This window comes from Coregonus clupeaformis, unplaced genomic scaffold (genome assembly GCF_020615455.1).
Source record: "Coregonus clupeaformis isolate EN_2021a unplaced genomic scaffold, ASM2061545v1 scaf0038, whole genome shotgun sequence".
Taxonomy (NCBI): Eukaryota; Metazoa; Chordata; class Actinopteri; order Salmoniformes; family Salmonidae; genus Coregonus; species Coregonus clupeaformis.
The window spans coordinates 713,784-724,759 of record NW_025533493.1 but is presented as its reverse complement, the minus strand read 5'-3'; positions in this window follow the sequence as shown (position 1 = coordinate 724,759).

Below are 10,976 nucleotides of genomic sequence, written 5' to 3'. Positions count from 1 at the left end.
ATTTTTAATATGACCATTTTAATATTTTCATAATTGTTTTAGTGCGTAGCGAAGCCTTACTTTCAAAGTGGCTATTAATATTTTACCTGTAGACTTTGAGATTCAGATTTTTGCCGACGTGTCCGTTCTCCCAAAAATGCCTGTCAATTTCCGTCACATCCATAACGCAAGTTTTGTTGTTCCGTTACTTGTCTACACTTCCCCTATAGGGTTCTACAAATATACACATTAACATTTTCATTTCTGCTTGATGAGTCAATTCTGAGACCTTTTTGTTTCTCATGTTGTGTGCAAATGTTACATCCATAACACTTGAATTGACCAAAGATAAAACTGAGAACATAATTTGGGAAAATATAAAAAATACTTTTTGGGGAAAAAAACTGATTTCATAGGGCCCACCTTAGTTGTTTAGTAACCATTATTTTACCAGGTATATTGACAGAAAACAGTGCACTAATTTATTTTGTACACTAAGGACCCGGGAAAGAGTTGCAGGGGAGCGGAGAAGAGAAGAATGTGCCTATTTTAAAGCTAGAAAAAAATGATTAGCTCGCAATGTTTAATTTTTTTAAAAGTAGCTCTCATGCTAGAAAAGGTTGGAGACCCCTGATCTATGCCAAGGTGCATTGAAGCTATTCTGGTGGCTCATGGTGGCCTAGTTACAGATTGTACACCAGATAATGTGATATCCTCCGGATGTGGTTTAAGCATTGTTGTGGACTTAGAAAAACAAAATTGGACAATCTATGAAAAGTGTGATTTTGAGTGTGAACCTGGAAGAAAAAAAAACGTTTTGGGTGTTATGGCTGGTAAGAATTTTGAGTGGCTGGTATATACACTGCTCAAAAAAATAAAGAGAACACTTAAACAACACAATGTAACTCCAAGTCAATCACACTTCTGTGAAATCAAACTGTCCACTTAGGAAGCAACACTGATTGACAATAAATTTCACATGCTGTTGTGCAAATGGAATAGACAACAGGTGGAAATTATAGGCAATTAGCAAGACACCCCCAATAAAGAAGTGGTTCTGCAGGTGGTGACCACAGACCACTTCTCAGTTCCTATGCTTCCTGGCTGATGTTTTGGTCACTTTTGAATGCTGGCGGTGCTTTCACTCTAGTGGTAGCATGAGACGGAGTCTACAACCCACACAAGTGGCTCAGGTAGTGCAGCTCATCCAGGATGGCACATCAATGCGAGCTATGGCAAGAAGGTTTGCTGTGTCTGTCAGCGTAGTGTCCAGAGCATGGAGGCGCTACCAGGAGACAGGCCAATACATCAGGAGACGTGGAGGAGGCCATAGGAGGGCAACAACCCAGCAGCAGGACCGCTACCTCTGCCTTTGTGCAAGGAGGAGCACTGCCAGAACCCTGCAAAATGACCTCCAGCAGGCCACAAATGTGCATGTGTCTGCTCAAACGGTCAGAAACAGACTCCATGAGGGTGGTATGAGGGCCCGACGTCCACAGGTGGGGGTTGTGCTTACAGCCCAACACTGTGCAGGACGTTTGGCATTTGCCAGAGAACACCAAGATTGGCAAATTCGCTCTTCACAGATGAAAGCAGGTTCACACTGAGCACATGTGACAGACATGACAGAGTCTGGAGACGCCGTGGAGAACGTTCTGCTGCCTGCAACATCCTCCAGCATGACCGGTTTGGCGGTGGGTCAGTCATGGTGTGGGGTGGCATTTCTTTGGGGGGCCGCACAGCCCTCCATGTGCTCGCCAGAGGTAGCCTGACTGCCATTAGGTACCGAGATGAGATCCTCAGACCCCTTGTGAGACCATATGCTGGTGTGGTTGGCCCTGGGTTCCTCCTAATGCAAGACAATGCTAGACCTCATGTGGCTGGAGTGTGTCAGCAGTTCCTGCAAGAGGAAGGCATTGATGCTATGGAATGGCCCGCCGTTCCCCAGACCTGAATCCAATTGAGCACATCTGGGACATCATGTCTCGCTCCATCCACCAACGCCACGTTGCACCACAGACTGTCCAGGAGTTGGCGGATGCTTTAGTCCAGGTCTGGGAGGAGATCCCTCAGGAGACCATCCGCCACCTCATCAGGAGCATGCCCAGGCGTTGTAGGGGAGGTCATACAGGCACGTGGAGGCCACACACACTACTGAGCCTCATTTTGACTTGTTTTAAGGACATTACATCAAAGTTGGATCAGCCTGTAGTGTGGTTTTCCACTTTAATTTTGAGGGTGACTCCAAATCCAGACCTCCATGGGTTGATACATTTGATTTTCATTGATCATTTTTGTGTGATTTTGTTGTCAGCACATTCAACTATGTAAAGAAAAAAGTATTTACAGTGAGGGAAAAAAGTATTTGATCCCCTGCTGATTTTGTACGTTTGCCCACTGACAAAGAAATGATCAGTCTATAATTTTAATGGTAGGTTTATTTGAACAGTGAGAGACAGAATAACAACAAAATAATCCAGAAAAATGCATGTCAAAAATGTTATGAATTGATTTGCATTTTAATGAGGGAAACAAGTATTTGACCCCCTCTCAATCAGAAAGATTTCAGGCTCCCAGGTGTCTTTTATACAGGTAACGAGCTGAGATTAGGAGCACACTCTTAAAGGGAGTGCTCCTAATCTCAGCTTGTTACCTGTATAAAAGACACCTGTCCACAGAAGCAATCAATCAATCAGATTCCAAACTCTCCACCATGGCCAAGACCAAAGAGCTCTCCAAGGATGTCAGAGACAAGATTGTAGACCTACACAAGGCTGGAAGGGCTACAAGACCATCGCCAAGCAGCTTGGTGAGAAGGTGACAACAGTTGGTGCGATTATTCGCAAATGGAAGAAACACAAAATAACTGTCAATCTCCCTTGGCCTGGGGCTCCATGCAAGATCTCACCTCGTGGAGTTGCAATGATCATGAGAACAGTGAGGAATCAGCCCAGAACTACACGGGAGGATCTTGTCAATGATCTCAAGGCAGCTGGGACCATAGTCACCAAGAAAACAATTGGTAACACACTACGCCGGACTGAAATCCTGCAGCGCCCGCAAGGTCCCCCTGCTCAAGAAAGCACATATACATGCCCGTCTGAAGTTTTTCAATGAACATCTGAATGATTCAGAGGAGAACTGGGTGAAAATGTTGTGGTCAGATAAGACCAAATTCAAACTCTTTGGTATCAACTCAACTCGCCGTGTTTGGAGGAGGAGGAATGCTGCCTACGACCCCAAGAACACCATCCCCACCGTCAAACATGGAGGTGGAAACATTATGCTTTGGGGGTGTTTTTCTGCTAAGGGGACAGGACAACTTCATTGAATCAAAGGGACGATGGACGGGGCCATGTACCGTCAAATCTTGGGTGAGAACCTCATTCCCTCAGCCAGGGCATTGAAAATGGGTCGTGGATGGGTTTTCCAGCATGACAATGACCCAAAACACACGGCCAAGGCAACAAAGGAGTGGCTCAAGAAGAAGCACATTAAGGTCCTGGAGTGGCCTAGCCAGTCTCCAGACCTTAATCCCATAGAAAATCTGTGGAGGGAGCTGAAGGTTCGAGTTGTCAAACGTCAGGCTCGAAACCTTAATGACTTGGAGAAGATCTGCAAGAGGAGTGGGACAAAATCCCTCCTGAGATGTGTGCAAACCTGGTGGCCAACTACAAGAAACGTCTGACCTCTGTGATTGCCAAAAAGGGTTTTGCCACCAAGTACTAAGTCATGTTTTGCAGAGGGGTCAAATACTTATTTCTCTCATTAAAATGCAAATCAATGTATAACATTTTTGACATGCGTTTTTCTGGATTTCTTTGTTGTTATTCTGTCTCTCACTGTTCAAATAAACCTACCATTAAAATTATAGACTGATCATGTCTTTGTCAGTGGGCAAACGTACAAAATCAGCAGGGGATCAAATACTTCTTTCCCTCACTGTAATAAGATTATTTCATTCATTCAGATCTAGGATGTGTTGTTTAAGTGTTCCCTTTATTTTTTTGAGCAGTGTACAGTGGGGACAAAAAGTATTTAGTCAGCCACCAATTGTGCAAGTTCTCCCACTTAAAAAGATGAGAGGCCTGTAATTTTCATCATAGGTACACGTCAACTATGACAGACAAATTGAGAAAAAAAATCCAGAAAATCACATTGTAGGATTTTTAATGAATTTATTTGAAAATTATGGTGGAAAATAAGTATTTGGTCACCTACAAACAAGCAAGATTTCTGGCTCTCACATACCTGTAACTTCTTCTTTAAGAGGCTCCTCTGTCCTGCACTCGTTACCTGTATTAATGGCACCTGTTTGAACTTGTTATCAGTATAAAAGACACCTGTCCACAACCTCAAACAGTCACACTTCAAACTCCACTATGGCCAAGACCAAAGAGCTGTCAAAGGACACCAGAAACAAAATTGTAGACCTGCAGCAGGCTGGGAAGACTGAATCTGCAATAGGTAAGCAGCTTGGTTTGAAGAAATCAACTGTGGGAGCAATTATTAGGAAATGGAAGACATACAAGACCACTGATAATCTCCCTCGATCTGGGGCTCCACGCAAGATCTCACCCCGTGGGGTCAAAATGATCATAAGAACGGTGAGCAAAAATCCCAGAACCACACGGGGGGACCTAGTGAATGACCTGCAGAGAGCTGGGACCAAAGTAACAAAGCCTACCATCAGTAACTCACTACGCCGCCAGGGACTCTAATCCTGCAGTGCCAGACGTGTCCCCCTGCTTAAGCCAGTACATGTCCAGGCCCGTCTGAAGTTTGCTAGAGTGCATTTGGATGATCCAGAAGAGGATTGGGAGAATGTCATATGGTCAGATGAAACCAAAATATAACTTTTTGGTAACAACTCAACTCGTCGTGTTTGGAGGACAAAGAATGCTGAGTTGCATCCAAAGAACACCATACCTACTGTGAAGCATGGGGGTGGAAACATCATGCTTTGGGGCTGTTTTTCTGCAAAGGGACCAGGACGACTGATCCATGTAAAGGAAAGAATGAATGGGGCCATGTATCGTGAGATTTTGAGTGAAACCCTCCTTCCATCAGCAAGGGCATTGAAGATGAAACGTGGCTGGGTCTTTCAGCATGACAATGATCCCAAACACACCGCCCGGGCAACGAAGGAGTGGCTTCGTAAGAAGCATTTCAAGGTCCTGGAGTGGCCTAGCCAGTCTCCAGATCTCAACCCCATAGAAAATCTTTGGAGGGAGTTGAAAGTCTGTGTTGCCCAGCGACAGCCCCAAAACATCACTGCTCTAGAGGAGATCTGCATGGAGGAATGGGCCAAAATACCAGCAACAGTGTGTGAAAACCTTGTGAAGATTTACAGAAAACATTTGACCTGTGTCATTGCCAACAAAGGGTATATAACAAAGTATTGAGAAACTTTTGTTACAGACCAAATACTTATTTTCCACCATAATTTGCAAATAAATTCATTAAAAATCCTACAATCCTATTTTTTCTCATTTTGTCTGTCATAGTTGACGTGTACCTATGATGAAAATTACAGGCCTCTCTCATCTTTTTAAGTGGGAGAACATGCACAATTGGTGGCTGACTAAATACTTTTTCCCCCACTGTATGTGTGTGAACAGACGTTCTCAGACATGAATTACAACAAATCCCGTCACAGGTAAAATTTAACAAATGACCACTTGTCAGTTGTTCTGAGAATCTCTACATCAAAGATGTAGTTTTTTTTTATTTACTCATCTGCTGTTACATTTTGCATGTCTCCAGTCATATATATATATATATATATATATTTACATTTTACATTCTTAGTCATTTAGCAGACGCTCTTATCCAGAGCGACTTACAGTTAGTGAATATGTTTTTTTTTTTTTTTTTTTTTTTCATACTGGCCCCCCGTGGGAAACGAACCCACAACCCTGACGTTGCAAACGCCATGCTCTATCAACTGAGCTACATCCCTGCCGGCCATTCCCTCCCCTACCCTGGACGACGCTGGGCCAATTGTGCGCCGCCCATGAGTCTTCCGGTCGCGGCCGGCTGCGACAGAGCCTGGATTCAAACCAGGATCTCTAGTGGCACAGCTAGCACTGCGATGCAGTGCCTTAGACCACTGCGCCACTCAGGAGACTCATATATATATATATATATATATATATATTTTGTGACTGTAAATTTGATTTGTACTTTACAAGGGTAGAAATGTAGAATGTGTGTGTGTATGACTGTGTGATATAAATTATATCAATTTTGTGAAAAATTTGTTCACAAAAAACAAGGGTAGAATTGTTCTGCAAGCATATCTACACCTACAGTACACTAGTAGTTGCATGTCAATGTGAAAATGAATAAAGACTTATTCTAAAATGGATTAAATAAATAAAAAATCATCATCAATCTACACACAATAGCCCATAATGACAAAGCGAAAACATGTTTTTAGAAATTAACACATTTATAAAAAATAAAAAACATACCTTGTTTACATAAGTATTCAGACCCTTTGCTATGAGACTCGAAATTGAGCTCAGGTGCATCCTGTTTCCATTGATCATCCTTGATGTTTCTACAACTTGATTGGAGTCCACCTGTGGTAAATTCAATTGATTGGACATGATTTGGAAAGGCACACACCTGTTTATATAAGGTCCCACAGTTGACCGTGCATGTCAGAGCAAAAACCAAGCCATGAGATCAAAGGAATTGTCTGTAGAGCTCCGAGACGCAATTGTGTCGAGGCATAGGTCTGGGGAAGGGTACCAAAACATTTCTGCAGCATTGAAGGTCCCCAAGAAAACAGTGGCCTACATCATTCTTAAATGCAATAAGTTTGGAACCACTAAAACTCTTCCTAGAGCTGGCCGCCCGGCCAAACTGAGCAATCGGGGGAGAAGGGCCTTGGTCAGGGAGGTGACCAAGAACCCGATGGTCATTCTGACAGAGCTCCAGAGTTCCTCTGTGGAGATGGGAGAACCTTCCAGAAGGACAACCATCTCTGCAGCACTTCACCAATCAGGCCTTTATGGTAGAGTGGCCAGACGGAAGCCACTCCTCAGTAAAAGGCACATGACAGTCCACTTGGAGTTTGCCAAAAGGCACCTAAGGACTCTCAGACCATGAGAAACAAGATTCTCTGGTCTGATGAAACCAAGATTGAACTCTTTGGCCTGATTGCCAAGCGTCACGTCTGGAGGAAACCTGGCACCATCCCTACAGTGAAGCATGGTGGTGGCAGCATCATGCTGTGGGGATTTTCTTTAGCGGCAGGGACTGGGAGACTAGTCAGGATCAAGGGAAAGATGAACGGAGCAAAGTACAGAGAGATCCTTGATGAAAACCGTCTCCAGAGTGCTCAGGACCTCAGATTGGGGTGAAGGTTCACCTTCCAACTGGACAACGACCCTAAGCACACACCCTAGACAACGCAGGAGTGGCTTCAGGACAAGTCTCTGAATATCCTTGAGTGGCCCAGCCAGAGCCCGGACTTCAACCTGATCTAACATTTCTGGAGAGACCTGAAAATAGCTGTGCAGCGACGCTCCCCATCCAACCTGACAGCGCTTGCGAGGATCTGCAGAGAAGAATGGGAGAAACTCCCAAGCTTGTAGCGTCATACCCAAGAATACTCAAGGCTGGGGGATTGGAAGTGATGCAGACAATTACATTGATGGAAGTTACAATTTATCTGCAATATTAAAGCTGATCTACCCCCTAAAAATAAATACTCAAGGCTGTAATCGCTGCCAAAGGTGCTTCAGCAAAGTACTGAGTAAAGGGTCTGAATACTTATGTAAATGTGATATTTCCTTTTTTTGTTTCGTAATTTTGGGGTATTGTGTAGATTGATGGATTTATTTTATCCGTTTTAGAATAAGGCTGTAATGTAACAAAGTGGAAAAAGTCAAGGGGTCTGAATACTTTCCAAATGCACTGTATATACTGTGTGTGTTCATGCGTGTGTGTATTAGATTTCTTTACTCAAACCATCCGCGGGCTGGATTGGACCCGGGCCGTATGTTTGACACTCCTGATGTAGGCAGACACTCATATCCTGTTGTTTCTCAGGGGTGTAAGAGCTCCACACACTTGCTGAACATTCAGGGAGCTAGCGCTAGCCCGACTGGGGCAGCAAGGTATTCGTGGCTGCGCCTAGACAAGAAACCTTAGAAACTTCATATGTACCGGCAGAATGCAAATAGTCTGGGTAGCCATTTGATTAGATGTTCAGGAGTCTTATGGCTTGGGGGTAGAAGCTGTTAAGAAGCCTTTTGGACCTAGACCGGGCGCTCCGGTACCGCTTGCCGTGCGGTAGCAGAGAGAACAGTCTATGACTAGGGTGTACAAGACCTAGGGCTGGACTGTGTGTGCACGCCAGTTCTCTTCTCTTCCAACAAGTAGCCCACAGGTTGGTTGACTCTCGCTCACCAGTGGTGCCAGAGATATGGGGACGGTGCTAGGTGTCGACTGACAGTTTGTCTTCCTGCCTCGGCTACTTGAGAAAGAGCTGTGGCACAGAGGGCACTCAGGGATAGAGTGAGCTCCCTCAGTCTTTCTTGAGAGCGAATGCATAGCAACGAGTCGCTTTATGAAGTGAAGGGTTCTAGGAGCATAGATGTGCATAGTGGTGGGGGGGCACTGTTACCTTTCTTACGTCCCTAATTCATGGAAAAAGGCCTGCTAGCCAGTAGCGGCTGCTGCGAATTAGCCTTGACAGGCGTGAGCTTGCCGCTAATGTCTAGCTGGAGTGGGCACAGTGTATAAATGCTATAGCCGGGGTGGGCTAGTGTAGGCGTTAGCTAGTTTGCAACCAGCACATGGGCTAAGGTTGTTATAGATAGCAGTGCTTATGCTACCTACATTATGTGCAGGTAGGGAACTCTTTCTGAGTTAGTTAGCAATGCTTATGTGGTTAGCTTTCTTTCCAGCGAGCTAGCCAAGTTAGCTTGTGTCTTGCAGCGTGGGCTAACCAAGTCTCAGTAGCTTTCACTGTGACGCTAGCTACCACAGGAGACCAAGCATGTAGCAATCCTAGTGTGGTTAGCTTGCTTTCCAGCAAGCTAGCCAAGTTAGCTTGTGCCTTGCGGCGTGGGCTAATCAAGTTTCAGTAGCTAGCTAACACGAGACAAAGCAAAAAGAAAAAACATTTTCGGTAAGTTACTCAACACAAAAGATGAGAGCTGAAATTCCTGCGCTCGGCAAAATAACCTCGCGGCACCTGCGAAACAGGAAAACAGGGACCAAGTCATGCTGAGGAGAGCTTAGAGAAGTACTCTTGTGAGAATTACCAGAGGGCAGGTGAGTGGCTCCTTATAATAATGGGATGGGCTCACCTCATTCACAATTCGACTGACTGACGTTTGTAATTGGTTCTTCGAGCTTCTGAGATTCAGGTGAATCGCACATGAGATATCAAAAATTATAATTGAAAGAGAACTAGAGAGGACTCTCCATCACTCTTTCTTTCTTTCTTTATTTCTTTCTTTCTTTCTTTCTTTCTTGTGGCACTTGTATGTTAGGCCTATGTATAGTCTTGTGAAGAGCATAGTAAGGTCACCCAATACTGCTTTGGAATACTAGAATGTGGCTCATTCTCATTCACAAATCAAAATATATTTCATATTTGAGACTCTTCAAATAGCCACCCTTTGCCTTGATGACAGCTTTGCACATGCTTGGCATTTTCTCAACCAGTTTCACCTGGAATGCTTTTCCAACAGTCTTGAAGAAGTTCCCACATATGCTTAGCACTTGTTGGCTGCTTTTCATTCACTCTGCGGTCCGACTCATCCCAAACCATCTCAATTGGGTTGAGGTTGGGGGATTGTGGAGGCCAGGTCATCTGATGCAGCGCTCCATCACTCCTCCTTGGTAAAATAGCCCTTACACAGCCTTGAGGTGTGTTGGGTCATTGTCCTGTTGAAAAACAAATGATAGTCCCACTAAGCTCAAACCAGATGGGATGGCGTATCGCTGCAGAATGCTGTGGTGGCCATGCTGGTTAAGTGTGCCTTGAATTCTAAATAAATCACAGACCGTGTCACCAGCAAAGCACCCCTACACCATAACACCACCTCCTCCATGCTTTACGGTGGGTAATACACATGCAGAGAGACTCCAGACCAAAGGACACATTTCCACCGGTCTAATGTCCATAGCTCGTGTTTCTTGACCCAAGCAAGTCTCTTCTTCTTATTGGTGTCCTTTAGTAGCAATTCGACCATGAAGGCCTGATTCACTGTTTGAGTATCAACTATCATTAAATAACTTAAAGGTTATTGTTGTTTATTTGGGTAACTTTTTCTAACAGTCTCTGGAGTCACACCACATGTTTTGTCTCTAAACCCAGCATGATGTCCTCTTCTGTGGGCCTCAGTGGACTGGGGTTTTTATTCAAAGCATACAATAAAGGTTTTCATTTCAGTGTTGCCTGTGTTTTTCCTCCTTATGGTTTGGTGTGTGTGAGAGAGAGATTACCAGGTGTGTATTCATTACGGAAACCGTTTACCGTTTAAGAACCAAATGAAACGGGAAGGGACCTACCTGGATTTGTCCAATAGAAACTCGTTTGCGATATCCGTTTGGAGTGAACTGTTTCGTTTTGCAACAATCTGCATAATGATTACACCCTTGCTGAGCACTATTGCTTGTCTTTCTCAAATAGACAAGTGGTAATTTCTCTCCCTGTGCAGTGTATATAACCAACATTTGATCTAGCTGAGACAGTCAGCCTAATCAGATAGGGTCATATGGTTTAAACTTGCTATGGGGTTGTCAGAGGTTTTAAATTAACTATAGTGTGGTGATTGGGCGGCGCACAATTGGCCCAGCGTCGTCCAGGGTAGGGGAGGGAATGGCCGGTAGGGATGTAGCTCGGTTGGTAGAGCATGGCGTTTGCAACGCCAGGGTTGTGGGTTTGATTCCCACGGGGGGCCAGTATGAAAAATATAAAAATAATGTATGCACTCACTAACTGTAAGTCACTCTGGATAAGAGCGTCT